A 9,746-nucleotide genomic window follows, 5' to 3' on the forward strand; every position below is an offset into this window, starting at 1 on the left:
ATGGGAAACATCAGGTTCACATCCACGTACAAATTGAATCGGGGAGTATTCATGATATGCACTGGGTCGAATTCTAATCAGTGTTGTAGCGTGCCATATCGCATGTCCCCATAAACTAAAAAGGGTAATTTGGCCCTCAACAACAACGGTCTTGCAATCATTTTCAAGCGTTTAATAAAGATTCTGCTAGGCCGTTCTATGTGTGGCACATGATACTTCACGTCTATCCCAATGGCTATACAAAAGTCATCAAAAGCCTTAGACCTAAACTCACTAGCATTATCTAACCGGATCTTCTGGATCAGGGAATTGTGCACATAATTTAATTAGCTAAGTGAGTAATTTTTGTGAAGGTCATATTACGTGTTGACAACAGGTCAACATATGTCCATCGCGTTAAAGCATCAATCAGGACCATGAAGTACCTGAAAAGTCCACATGCAGGGTGGATAGGCGCACAGATATCTCTTTGAATTCTATTAAAAAATATAGGAGATTCCACCCTTACGGCCGTACAATTAATTTACCCTCAGCGCACGCATCGCATGCATAATCAGTGGGTGAGGGGAGCCCACGATTTGTTAATGAATGCCCAATTCAGCGCATCATATTCGACCCTGGGTGTCCCAAACGGTCATACCATAATTGAAAACCTTATGGGTTCATAAACTTCAGGTTCATCACAACATGTTTATTACTTACATGTATGTAAGTATAGTATAACTTGGAGGAGAATAATGGTAACTTTTCCATAATTTATTTTCTGTATCCACTCATCTGGGTTAGATACAAGTATTCTTTACTACCTTCGGTCTCGATTTCAACGTGAAACCCATTAGAATGACTATCGTTAAATCTAAGTAGGTTCCTTTTAGACCGTGGGCAAAATAAAACAGCATTATTGAAAATTTCTATGCCCATTGGTAGTATTACATGAGCTCTTCCGGAGCCTGTAATTATCGCTTGAAATAGTGGTAATATTCCCTTCACAATTTTTCAATGTCTCAAAGAACTTCCTCTGCTGGAGGATAGTATGTGTATTACCACTGTCTACAAGACAAAGAATACCATCGTTCTCCTCGAGGTAATTGCTTAGCATCATTGATTACTTAACATGAAATTATAAAATTAAACATGAATATTATTCAAAACTAAGAGAATACGTGTGAATAAACATAAACATATAATATATATCTTGCTTAATCTAAATCACCAAAATCACCAATATCAAGATGCTTAATCTAAATCACCAAAATCATCAATATCAAGATATGTATTGTCAAGAGATGATTCTTTATTCTCTATTGAGGGCTTGGTTGCAACATTGGCTTCCGTTTTTCTCTCATCTTGTTCTCTTTGATAGAGTTCAACCAGGTGCTTTGGGGTGCGACAAGCGCGAGACCAATGGCCTACAGAACCACATCTATGACAAACATTTGCACCAACCTGGTTAGGTACTTCTAGACCTTCTTTTCTTTGTGGACCATGTTTAGGTCCTTGTGAACCTCTATCACAGTTCTTATAAGGCTGATTTTTGTAAGGCTGATTTTTCAAGTTACGCCATTTGCCTTTCCAACGTCCGTGGCTCTTGCTATTATGACGTGCAATATGTGCTTCAGGCACAGGTGCAAATCCAGTAGGGTGAGAATTATGGTTTTGCATCAACAACTGGTTGTGCTTTTCAACTACAAGTAGTGCAGAAATTAACTCCGAATGCTTGGAGTAATTCTTTGCCCTATACTGCTACTGGAGTACAAGGTTATTGGCATGAAAAATGGATAATGTTTTTTCCAACATTTCAATCTCTGTGATCTGCTGGCCACAAAGTCTTAGTTGTGATACAATTCGGTGAATAGTAGAATTATATTCTGCTACGGACTTAAAATCCTGAAAGCGTAAGTTGATCCATTCAAATCTGGCATGAGGAAGGACCACTTCTTGTTGATGATCAAAGCGATCCTTCAGGGATTGCCATAGAATTGCAGGGTCCTCCTCAGTCAAATCTTCATTTAAATGGTGTCGGATGAAGATAAGAGCCTTAGCCTTTTGGGCTGGAGAACAAGTAGATTCTGGGAGAATAGATCGACTAAGATCTAATGATGTTAAGTGTATCTTGACATCAAAAGCCCATGTTAGATAATTACTTCCGGTAATATCTACCGTTGCAAACTCTCTCTTGGTAATGTTTGACATACTTAAAAAGAAATTGTAGAGAGGTAAAGGTATGTTACCTCGAGTGATATCCGAGATTCTAACCGGCTCGTATTTGAGTGATATCCAAGATTCTAACCGGCTCGTGCTGATAATGTGTTGTAAAAGTAAACGACGATCTTTGGAATCAACTCAGAAATCAACATAAACGGCGATCTTCGGAATCAACGCGGAGACCAACTTGAAGTACAATATGAGAGAAAAAAGAGACATGAGAGAAGTAGGGAGCAAATGTTAAGTCTACTTCATTCTTCATCATTATCCTCACCAAGTTTACAAAAGTCTCTATTTATAGACTAGATGATACAATGAACATGAATATGTGTGTTTATGTATACAATTAATGAGGATCTGATCGTGTACATTAAAAGAGGGGACCATTCATTGAATGGGGAAAAGTGATACATCCACATCATTCAATGCATCATTCAATGCATTTATAACAATTTCCTAATTCTTCGTGTTGCAGTTACATAATAACTGACCTAGGATAAACAAAACTAAGTACCAAGAAGAAAAGCCCCCATTCATTGACTGGCTTTAATTGCTATTTGGCAAAGCGTATATTAGTTTATTCACATAATCGGCAACAAAAAGGTGGGCTTAATGTTCTCTCAAGAAGGCAAAGAATAAACATTTTGCATATAAAGAAACCAAAACTTAATGAAAAGTTTTCTTTATTGGATCCTTATCGATAGTGCACATAGAGGACATTATCCGTTACTGACACAATTCGGGTACAAAAGAAGCGGTAAACGCTCTAAAATCGAAAAGAAAACGAAGATTCGCCTGTTGAAGTGCTCCAGGTATGCTGTGTCCTCGATCATTTATGGGCATCACCGTCAAGCAGAAGCTTGTATTGAATATCAGAAATACATTTTTCGAGGGGAGAAAAAGATTAGCTCCTCTGAAATTGTATGTCATGCTTGGAGCTGTGAAATTGCGATGAGGATTTTTATAGCACAATTGGAAGGAGCCTGGTTGAGGAGGGAGAGGATGCCAAGAATAACGATCGGAGAAATATTGGATTATTTCCAATTTTACGACGTCATAGGCCTTTTGAACAAGAACTGTATGAGGCAATCCCAAGTCCAAAATAAACCCGCCTGTGTGGTCCGGTCTCATCCGAAAAACAGCCGGATCAATGTTTAGGCGCTTCCCGTCGATATTGATATCAATAAGTTCAATCGCGTAACTAGTTACATTAAGAATAAATCTTGTCGTCAGGATCCCAGGGCATCTTCCTATTTGTGCGTCATCCCCGAATTGGCGATAGGTATGAGTGCCACGAGAGTAAAATGAAGGCAAGCATTATGATATGCGATATTTAGTCCCGTTGACATATTGCATAAAGATAGATCGCTTTCCCAATCCCAACCCAAATACACCTGCTATGGTGTTATTTTGTCCGTTCGTTCCCCAACTGACGTTGTAATTGTCTAGGCCGCAACCAAACACGGTGTTGGGAAATCTTTTGAGGGATCCCGAACTATTAAAGAAGAAGGTGTCTAATCCGAGCTGCCCCCCGCTATATGAACATTCAACGATCATCTGATGGTACATACAAATTTTGTTTTGACATAGATGAGGAACACAAAGGGGATCATCACAAGGTAAGGGCCGGTATGATTGCGATTGACTTTTATCAAAGTTACCTTGCCTCAGGGGAAAGCAATGGCTGCATCCTTGACATTGCATCCATGTATCCACACGACCTGTATCCACAACCAAGTTTGTAGAATATGGAGGTGTGCCAACAGATAGGGGGGTCATGTAATAAAAGAGATCACTCAGAGCTACCGCTGGTTGTAGTGCATTGGGTTTGTGTTTAATTGACTCCTTCCAATCCATGGAACTCGAAGAAATCATGGATTTGAGTCGGTACACACGAGCTCGAGATATCTTAGAGATTTTTGGGTATCTTTCTTCTAGGGCGAGATATTTAGGAAAGAGCGTTGTGTCAAATTGGTCTATCGGGATAAGTTTGATACTCAAACCATAGGTTCCGAATGGCTTGGTGGTGATGAGAAAGCAAATGAGGAAAGTCACTCGAGTTAGCTGAGACATTGTCATTATTTCTGAGTTTTTTTTTTCTGCTGGTTGTGTTAGCTTGTGCTTCACAATTGATCTTATAAGAATCTCCATGTTGTGCTATTATTCTACCTTTCTCACTCCTAATAAATCATTTCGAGAACAAATTAAATGCCAAGGATCATGCACAGATGATAAAGATATATCGGATTTCCCTCTAATTAATACCTCATGCACATGTGATCCAGAAATCGGATTTCCCCCTCATTAATACCCTCCAAAATAATTAATGATCCATACTTATTGTGAAAATTTCATTTTTCAAAGACAACTCATCCTGTAGCTAAGATATCTAACTTCCAGTCAAATCTATGATGTCGACACTTGTTCTAATTTGTCAATTTCACACAGTTCTAAAACCTACACTATTTTGTATATTAAATTATAATTTAGGGTTAATACTACAAAAAAACACCAAACTGGTACACTTGTGACAAATTTACCCTCCGCTAGTTTTCGTTAAATTTTACCGTCAAATTTATAAAGTTGAATGACTGTCACACGTGACAGTTGACGGGTGTGCCGGTTTAGGGTTTTACTCTTATGTTTGTCATAGATTTATTAGTTTATGTTTTTTCGTGGTATTAATCCAATTTAATGGAGAGTAAATTTGTTATAAATGTACAAATTTGGGATCTTTGGTGGTCAAAAAATTAATTTGGGATAAATTTATCACGGGTGTAGCAGTTTGGGGTTTTTTGTGGTAAAAAAATTAGTTTGAGGTAAATTTATCACAGGTAATAGGTATACCTGTTTGGAATTTTTCGTGGGATTAACCCTAGAATTTATTTCAATTCTTTCGAAAATTAGGTCCTTTTCGAGAATCTCCTCTCTTCTTGAATTTACAACAATTGCTAACATTTTCTAAGAGAACAAAAACGAAGTATGATACACGCAGTGGAGTACACGTCGTCAACAACTTTTTAGAGTGATAAAACGTAATAATACACCACGACTAAAACACAGATAAGTGTCCATGTCATTTTTCTTCTCCTAAAAATATAACTCCACAATACATCAAAGCATATCATTCTCAGCCTTCCACTGCTTCTCGATATATCTTTGTATCTCTTTTATTTCAAAGGCCTGTCATAATTAAAATAGAATTAACTCCTAGGATTGATGCAACTAGTTGAGGTGTTTGGAGATTTCAAACTCACAAAATGGAGGTCACTTGTTTGAATCCTAATAACGTGAAAACTGCTTTGAGCCATGCTGCCCGTGCACACCAAAAGTCTCAACTTAACTTGTTCATGGGGTTTGCAAGGTTTATGGGCTTCTAGGGACGGGAATGAAAATCATTCTTTTCCCCGGACCAATTTCTTCTATTCCCTAAATGAGTTTTTGAGTAGAAATTAGCATTTGATAACGACACAAAATTGTTGTTCCTGGCGGGCGGGGGCGGCGGCCGGCGGGTGGCGAGGGCAAACGATAAAAAGAGTTGTTATTTTTATTCCTATTCCAAAAATAGAAAAGTAAAACAAAATCCACTTCTCATTTATGTTCCAAATCTATTTTTGGGCTAAAAATTTGTTCCAGAAGTAAAAAAATGAAGTTGCGTTGCCAAACCTATTTTCGGGAACAAAAAAATGAAAAAAACAGGAAAATAAAATAGTTATCATTTGCGCCTTATATAACCAGTCTTTATACCTGTGCCCCTGCATTATCTATAAAAATGTGAAGAATAATACGAAGTCATAAAACATGACAACATAATAACATAGCACCACTCCTACACAAACAACTCATCAGATAATTAGACAAGTTTGTATCAAAGCATTATCCTCCTCGGCCCTTCGATGCTTCTCGAACTTAGATTAAAAAATTAGAGGTTACCATCAAATAACTTGACGAATACTTTATGGTATTAACAAAGTTCACAACAATTTTTACTAGTTATATTTAGGGGAAATGACAAAAATGATCCCAGAACTTTAGTCAAATGTACAATATGGTCCCTGAACTTTTAATTTGTTCAATGTAGTATCTGAATTTTTGGTATATGTTTAATTTAATTTCTGGATTACATAAAAATGTCCAATGCTATCCTTGATATTGAATTAATAGAAGGACAATATTGAACATTTTCGTATAGTTAAGAGATTATATTGAACATCTACTAAAAGTCCATATACCACATTGAATAAATTAAAAGTTGAGGGACTACATTGCATATTGAGTTAAAATTTAGGGACCACATTAAATAAATTAAAAGTTCAGAGATCACATTGCTTTTATACCAAAATTCAGGAACCATTTGTATCACAATTACCTTCTATTTAACCTTTTATCTTTTGCTTCATCTGTAGATTTGTCTTTGTGTGCTAATATCAAGACAATTTTTTTTGGGTAGTTCCACGTCATCCCTTTTGAAAAAGCATAATTTTTTGAGCTGGCAAAGAGATTGAGTTCTGCGGGTATTTTGTGATTTTTGAAAGCTATGGAATTTATGGCTGCATGCTAATATCTCTGTGCAGAGAGAGAATAACTACAGTGTGCTATCAATGTGGACATTAATTGGAAACATTAAATAGCTAGGATGCCAAGAGTAATTCCTCAATGTGCCTTGTTTCTTCTTTCATGGTATTATAGGCAGTTTGAATGAGAATGCTATAAGAACTTCCTGATTTGAAGGCAAGCAAATACACTATCATTAGTCTCAAGGGCATATTTCATCAGAATAGACCTCCTCCCCAAGCCCAAGTCCAAGCCCAAGCCATCGCAAATGGTGTTATTTTCTCCGAGGCAGTCCCATGCAAAGTTGGAGTTGTCTAAGTTGCAACCGAACACGGTTGAAGGAATCTAGGGAAAATTCCAATTAAGGACCCCAAGTGGGGTCAAATTCTCAAAAAGGGGTTCAAAGTGAACATTATGTCAAATAAGGGCATGAAGTGCTCAATCAGTCTCAAATAAGGACCCGAAGTGCCCAAAATGTCTCAAATAAGGACCTGGGTCCCCGGCCGGCCAAAATACCTGCCGGCCGGCGAGAAAGTTACTGTTCCGGCACCGGAACAGTAACTTTTTAACTTTTTTATTATTTTCTTTCTTTTTTCCTTTTCTGTTTTTGTTCTTTTCCTTTTCCTTTTCCTTTTCCTTTTCTTTTCTTTTTTTTTTTTTTTATTTTCTTCCTCCGCCGGCCATAGCCGGGGCCGGCGGAGGTCGCCGGCCTCAGGCGAGGCCGCCCTCGCCCGCGTCGGGCGAGGGCCGCCTGGGCCGGGCCGGGCGAGGTCGCCTCGCCCGGGCCGGGCGAGGCCGCCTCGCCGGCGTCGGGCGAGGCCGGCCTCGCCGGTTGCGGGCGAGGTCGAGCCTCGCCGGATCCGGGCGAGGGCTCGGCCTCGCCGGCCTCGCCGGCGTCGGGCGAGGTCGAGCCTCGCCGGTGTCGGGCGAGGCCGGCCTCGCGGTTGCGGCGAGGTCAAGCCTCGCCGTTGTCGGGCGAGGCCGGCTCCCGCGGTTGCGGGCGAGGTCGAGCCTCGCCGGATCCGGGAGGGCTCGGCCTCGCCGGCCGGGCGAGGCTCGACCTCGCCGGCCTCGCCCGACAACGGCTAGGTCGAGCCTCGCCCGCACCGGTGAGGCCGGCCTCGCCCGACGCCGGCGAGGCTCGACTCGCCGCAACCGGCGAGGCCGGCTCGCCCGACGCCGGCGAGGCCGGGCCTCGCCCTCGAGGCCGGTGACCTCCGCCGGCCCCGGCTATGGCCGGCGGAGGAAGAAAATAAAAAAAAAAAAAAAGAAAAGGAAAAGGAAAAGAACAAAAACAGAAAAGGAAAAAAGAAAGAAAATAATAAAAAATTAAAAAGTTACTGTTCCGGTGCCGGAACAGTAACTTTCTCGCCGGCCGGCAGGTATTTTGGCCGGCCGGGGACCCAGGTCCTTATTTGAGACATTTTGGGCACTTCAGGTCCTTATTTGAGACTGATTAAGCACTTCAGGCCCTTATTTGACACAATATTCACTTTGGACCCCTTTTTGAGAATTTGACCCCACTTGGGGTCCTTAATTGAAATTTTCCCAGGAATCTATTGACATATCTTTGACGTAAGATAGAAGTGTTCGATCCAACTTGCCCCTTGCTATAAGTCTCATGACTTCCCATTCCAAGGTACCTCAGATCATAGGCCCAACTATCATTTATACATATTTAAGGAACACGGGACCTTCATAAGATAATTACCAATTAATGTTTCGATTTACCTCCACTGAAGTTCCCGATGGAAAAACAATTAGTGCATCCTTCGGGGTGGGGGGTTGTTGTTTCCTTGGGAAAGAGCATTGTATTAAATCGACCTATTGCAGTGAGCTTCATGCTGAAGCCATAGGTTCCGAACGGCCTGGTGGTAATGAGAAAGAAAAGGAGGAAACGCACTAGAGTCAGATGCATGTGATTTTGTCATTTTAGTTGAGTCTTCAATTTTCTTCGTCTGTAATGTACTTCAAAAAGGATTTGATACAGTATCCCACTCTGCTTTTGCCGTTCTTGCTCATAGTAGACAATAATAAAAAGAAATGAATGCAGCATCTCATGCAAACATGGTGGAGAGTGTTGAATCTCCCTCTAGTTAATGCACACATTAAATACGAGTTTCATGAAATTGTGAACACATGAACTCCACCTGCGCGGGTCGTAGGCGGTGACAGATCCCCACAACGTTAGTCAAGCGAGGGCGGTTTACAAGTCTATGAATATGTCATTTGTCATTAGAGTTGTTTTCTCCATAAGCTCAAATGATGTAGGGAAGAAGCTTCACATTGAGAGAGCTTCATTTTGAGAGATTGAGAGAAATGGACAAGAGGAAAAAGAATGTGTGTATTTGTAAGAGCAATTCGCACAAAGGATGTTTTGTGATTGCTTTATAGAGATAGTAACTTATTCTAATAAAAGCAAGCAAGAGTCAATTTTAGGCTCTCCTGTTCCGAATTATCGACGGTTAATCCTTTATAAAAGTCCATCAAAGATAGATGGGTAATATAGTCATGTAAAGAATAATAATTAGTTCCAAGTTCAAAATTAATCAACCGATGAGTAGAAAAATTATCAAAAAAGTCATAAACCTATTGTCTTTGGGCCAATTGGTTATAAATTTTTCAATTATGCTAATTGAGTCATAAACATTTTCAAATTTTGCCATTTGAATCAATCTGGTCAATTATGGCAAGAAATTGCTAACATGGACACCCGCCGTTTTATGTGGCACAGCCGACATTGACGTGGAGAATTTTTAAAAATATTTTAATATTTTTTTATTTTTCCTTTGTTTTCTTTTCATTCTTTATTTTTTTTTACCGTGGTCAGCGAGGGGCGTCGTGGAACTTGCCAGTATCTGGTTAGGGCTGCACTGCCCTTGCTCGGCGGCCAACGAGCGCCCGGCAACCCTCGTTGGCCACTATGAAAAAAGAAGAAGAAAAGAAGCAAAAGCGAAGAAAAGAAAAGAAATATATTAATTACAAAT

The sequence above is a fragment of the Syzygium oleosum genome, unplaced genomic scaffold, assembly GCF_021117445.2.
Source record: "Syzygium oleosum isolate NSW1041296 unplaced genomic scaffold, Sole_v2.1 Sole_v2.06, whole genome shotgun sequence".
Classification (NCBI taxonomy): Eukaryota; Viridiplantae; Streptophyta; class Magnoliopsida; order Myrtales; family Myrtaceae; genus Syzygium; species Syzygium oleosum.